Below are 6,000 nucleotides of genomic sequence, written 5' to 3'. Positions count from 1 at the left end.
TTACGCAAATTGCGTATAGTCTTTTTTCAATGGGACTTCCATAGCGCTGATATTACAAGTTTGTCCTGGGAGGCCAAAAAGTAAGCGGTACACCCTATCCCATTAAGATTCCTAACGCATTTTAAAGTCAGTAGTTATTAGTTTTATGGTACAAAGCTGTAGCATAAAACTCATAACTAAAGTGCTAAAAAGTACACTAACACCCATAAACTAACTATTAACCCCTAAACCGAGGCCCTCCCGCATCGCAAACACTATAATACATTTATTAACCCCTAATATGCCGCTCCGGACATCGCCTCCACTAGAATAAACATATTAACCCCTAAACCGCCGCACTCTCGCCTCGCAAACACTAGTTAAATATTATTAACCCCTAATCTGCTGCCCCTAACATCGCCGCCACCTACCTACATTTATTAACCCCTAACCTGCCGCCCCCAACGTCGCCGCCACTATACTAAAGTTATGAACCCTAAACCTAAGTCTAACCCTAACCCTAACACCCCCTAACTTAAATATAATTAAAATAAATCTAAAGAAAACCTACTATTAATAACTAAATAATCCATATTTTTAAAATGAAATACTTATCTGTAAAATAAACCCTAAGCTAGCTACAATATAACTAATAGTTACATTGTATCTAGCTTAGGGTTTATTTTTATTTTACAGGCAAGTATGTATTTATTTTAACTAGGTAGAATAGTTACTAAATAGTTATTAACTATTTACTAACTATCTAGCTAAAATAAATACAAATTTACCTGTAAAATAAAACCTAACCTAAGTTACACTAACACCTAACACTACACTACAATTAAATAAATTACCTAAATGAAATACAATTAAATAAATCAAATACAATTAGCTAAATTACAAAAAACAACAACACTAAATTACAGAAAATAAAAAACAAATTACAAGATCTTTAAACTAATTACACCTAATCTAATAGCCCTATCAAAATAAAAAAGCCCACACAAAATAAAAAAAACGATAGCCTAAACTAAACTACCAATAGCCCTTAAAAGGTTTTTTTGCTGGGCATTGCCCCTAAGAAATCAGCTCTTTTACCTGTAAAAAAACACACACACAACCAGCCCCCCAAATAAAACCCTAACTAAAAAAACCTAAGCTCCCCATTGCCCTGAAAAGGGAATTTGGATGGGCATTGCCCTTAAAAGGGCATTTAGTTCTATTGCGGCCCAAAGCCCTAACCTAAATATAAAACCCACCCAATACACCCTTAAAAAATCCTAACACTAACCCCCGAAGATCCACTTCACAGGAGAAGTCTTCATCCAAGCAGCAAGGTGTCCACAACGAAGCTGGCAGAAGTGGTCCTCCAGACGGGCAGAAGTGGTTCTCCAGATGGGCAGAAGTCTTCATCCAGACGGCATCTTCTATCTTCATCCTTCCGACGCGGAGAGGGTCCATCTTTAAGACATCCGGCACGGAGCATCCTCTTCCAACGACGACTACCCGATGAATGCGTTACCTTTAAGTGACGTCATCCAAGATGGCGTCCCTTAGATTCTGATTGGCTGATAGAATTCTATCAGCCAATCGGAATTAAGGTTGAAAAAATCCTATTGGCTGATGCAATCAGCCAATAGGATTGAAGTTAAATCCTATTGGCTGATCCAATTAGCCAATAGGATTGAGCTTGCATTCTATTGGCTGTTCCAATCAGCCAATAGAATGCGAGCTCAATCCTATCGGCTGATTGCATTAGCCAATACTAATTTTTTTAAACCTTAATTCCGATTGGCTGATAGATTCCGATTGGCTGATAGAATTCTAAGGGACGCCATCTTGGATGACGTCACTTAAAGGTACCTTCATTCGTCGGGTAGTCGTTGTTGGAAGAGGATGCTCCGCGCCGGATGTCTTGAAGATGGACCCGCTTCGCGCCGGAAGGATTAAGATAGAAGATGCCATCTGGATGAAGACTTCTGCCCGTCTGGAGGACCACTTCTGCCCGTCTGGAGGACCACTTCTGCCGGCTTCGTTGAAGACATGTTGCCGCTTGGATAAAGACTTCTCCCGGTAAGTGGATCTTCAGGGGTTAGTGTTAGGATTTTTAATGGTGTATTGGGTGGGTTTTATTTTTAGGTTAGGGCTTTGGGCCGCAATAGAGCTAAATGCCCTTTTAAGGGCAATGCCAATCCAAATGCCCTTTTCAGGGCAATGGGGAGCTTAGATTTTTTTAGTTAGGGTTTTCTTTGGGGGGTTGGTTGTGTGGGTGGTGGGTTTTTGTCAGGGTTCCAGGAATCAGACTAGAGACGAGAAGTGCAAAAATAATCACACCTTTATTAATAGCAAAAAATAATAAAAAGTCTACAAGTCAAATAACAAGCCAGGAATCAAAACCAGAGCTGGTAGTCAGACGAGCCGAGTCAGGAGCCAAAGCGAATAGTCAAATGAGCCGGAATCAGGAACAAGGAAAACAGCAGAGTCAGGAACAAGCCAGGGATCAGGAACCAGGAAGGACGTCAGGCAGCCAGGTAATACACAGGAACTCTCACAAACAGGTCTGAGACAACGCAAAGGCAAAGCATACTGAACAGAGGCCCTTTAAATAATAAGTGATGACATCACAATTCTGAGACTGCATCCTGTCTCACATGGATGATGCACACCAGTCTGGCCATAAAAGGAAGTGCAGGAAATGAGCAGCATCCCCCACAATGCACCATAGTCAGGAAGAGAGGTGAGTAAAATGGCTGCCAGCAGCACATGGCAAACACAACAGGGAGAAACCCTGACAGTTTTACTGTTGGGGGGTTGTGTGTATTTTTTTTTACAGGTAAAAGAGCTGATTTCTAGGGGGCAATGCCCCGCAAAAGGCCCTTTTAAGCTATTGTTAGTTTAGGTTAGGCTAGGTTTTTTTTTATTTTCTGTAAGCCTCAAGTGTGGGCTGGGCTTTTTTATTTTGATAGGGCTATTAGATTAGGTGTAATTAGTTTAAAGATCTTGTAATTTGTTTTTTATTTTCTGTAATTTAGTGGGGTTTTTTATTTAGCTAATTGCATTTGATTTATTTAATTGTATTTCATTTAGGTCATTTATTTAATTGTAGTGTAGTGTTAGGTGTTAGTGTAAGGTTAGGTTTTATTTTACAGGTAAATTTGTATTTATTTTAGCTAGGTAGTTAGTAAATAGTTAATAACTATTTAGTAACTATTCTACCTAGTTAAAATAAATACAAACTTGCCTGTAAAATAAAAATAAACCCTAAGCTAGATACAATGTAACTATTAGTTATATTGTAGCTAGCTTAGGGTTTATTTTACAGGTAATTATTTAGTTTTACATAGGAATAATTTAGTTAATGATAGTAATTTTATTTAGATTTATTTAAATTATATTTAAGTTGGGGAGGTTAGGGTTAGACTTAGGTTTAGGGGTTAATAAATTTAGAATAGTGGCGGCGACGTTGGGGGTGGCAGATTAGGGGTTAATAAATGTAGGTAGGTTGCGGCGACATTGGGGGAGGGAGATTAGGGGTTAATAAATATAATGTAGGTGTCGGCGATGTTGGGGGCAGCAGATTAGGGATTAATAAGTGTAATATAGGTGGCGGCGATGTCCGGAGCGGCAGATTAGGGGTTAATAAATATAATGTAGGTGGCGGCGATGTCGGGGGCGGCAGATTAGGGGTTAATAAGTGTAAGATTATGGGTGTTTAGACTCAGGGTTCATGTTAGGGTGTTAGTTGTAAAGATAAAATGTGTTTCCCCATAGGAATCAATGGGGCTGCGTTACTGAGTTTTACGCTGCTTTGTTGACGGTTAGACTTTTTCTCATCCGGCTTTCCCCATTGATGTCTATGGGGAAATTGTGCACGAGCACGTATAACCAGCTCACCGCTCACTTAATCAGCGCTGGTATTGGAGTGCAGTGTGGAGCTCAATTTTGCTCTACGCTCACTTCTTGCCTTTTAACACCAGGTTGATAAAAACCTGTAATACCAGCGCTGCAGGTAAGTGAGCGGTTAGAATAAAGTGCAAGTTAGCACCGCACCCCTGTTACCGCAAAACTCGTAATCTAGCCGATGGTTAGTTAACCTTGGTGCATGGTTAGTTAACCTTGGTCGCCACAAAAGTGAATATTAAACTTGCATGATTCATACAGTGCATGTGATTGTATGAACTATTTTTTTATTCAGTTTTGGTAAACTAATATAAAAAGATACATTGCAAATAAAAAATTCAATGCAGAGTCATTTGTAAAATTAGTGTACATCCACTATATTTCTCACAATAGAAATTCTTGCCACTGAAAAGCTGACGAGAATGATAGGGCTGAAAAGGAATATCTAATGTGGAGGACAGTGCTTTGAAATACAGGCTACTCCCATGGAACGCCCATCAAACTCCCATGAAACACTGATATATACATTATGTATGCAATCTACCTTGTTAATAAAGAACAAACAACAACAACAAAAAAATTATACTATTACACCTACAGGAGCTGTGAGGATACATGTATATACAATGATTTTTTTTTGTGTATTTTGTTTTATAATGCGATAATATTTATTTTAAGAATTGTTGTGATTTTAAAAATGTGAATTTTGTAATGTGTAAAATGACAATACCAATTTACATTTGTGCAATTAAACTTTTCACTTTCAAAAGAATTGCAAAACTTGCTATTTGTAAATCCTATTACAAACCCGGGATCTGTCATTACAATGTTATATGTAATACAGTCTTCATACGTAAAACCTGCAGGTTTCAGTTTTGTGCAATTATGATTTACCAGGGTTCATATACCACATGATTGACCAGGGTTCATCTTTATTAATATGAAACTTAGGGGTATATTTATGAAGCAGCAGATACTGCTTACTCCGCGCAAGCCTTCAGGCTTGCTGGAAATGTTGTATGTATGTATTGGGTACTTGTAAAGCGCGGCTAATCACCCGTATGGTCTCAAGGCGCTGCTCATTTTATCGACCTCAGAAGGATGAAAGGCTGAGTGGACCTCACCGGGGATCAAATCTGCAACCCTTGGGTTGCTACAGAACTTAGACACAGTGCCTTAGCATGCTGAGCTATCTGTCCAGCTTTGGAAATCGCTAAATCCCGGACAGCAATCATTTAGATCAGATACAATCAGGATGATTGACACGCCCTGCTAGCGGCTGATTGCTGTCGGCATTTAGCGATATCGGGTGGACATGATCTGCTACAGCAGATCATGTCCATCCGACATTTGTTAAATCAGCCCCTTTGAGTCTATTCATAGTTGTAAACTTAAGTGGAACAGGATAATTCATAACAAGATAGAAGATTACTTACTGTTACTCGGAAACCAGTGCTTTGAGATGATCTGGCATATATCTTAATGCAAATTCAATTTTTTTTATTTTTTTTTTATATGGCTGTACCTAACTGAAGAGGCACACAGAAGGCCAAAACAAACATCCAGGGTTACCTTGTTCCTCATTCAGAGCCTGCTTCCTAGTGGTGACTTGCCAAATAACAAGTTGTGGTATTGTCCCTTCCTGGTAAAGCACTTCTCATGCTGTTTATATGCTAATTTAAACTTTACCATAGACAGAGTAGTATTCAATGAGTTAACCCCGTTAAATAAAATAAATAATAATCAATGGAGATTGGTTTAATTACTTCAAGCGACTTTAATAAAAACATATTATTGCTCACATTTTTTTCATAAAAAGTTTGGTGTAAATTTAATTTTTAATGGAATAGTCTAGTCAAAATTAAACTTTCATGATTCAGATAGAGCATACAATCTTCAACAACTTTCCAATTTACTTTTATCATCAAATTTGCTTTGTTCTCTTTGTATTCTTTCTCGAAAGCTAAACCTAGGTAGGCTGATATACTAATTTCTAAGTCCTTGACGCCTCTTATCTCAGTGCATTTTAACAGTTTTTTTTTACTAATCTAACTTTAGAATAATCAGACCATGTATGAGGGTGTATTAAAGGGACAGTCACCTCATTTTTTGTTTTGTTTT

The sequence above is a fragment of the Bombina bombina genome, chromosome 2 (genome assembly GCF_027579735.1).
Source record: "Bombina bombina isolate aBomBom1 chromosome 2, aBomBom1.pri, whole genome shotgun sequence".
Taxonomy (NCBI): domain Eukaryota; kingdom Metazoa; phylum Chordata; class Amphibia; order Anura; family Bombinatoridae; genus Bombina; species Bombina bombina.
This window is presented reverse-complemented; position numbering follows the sequence as displayed.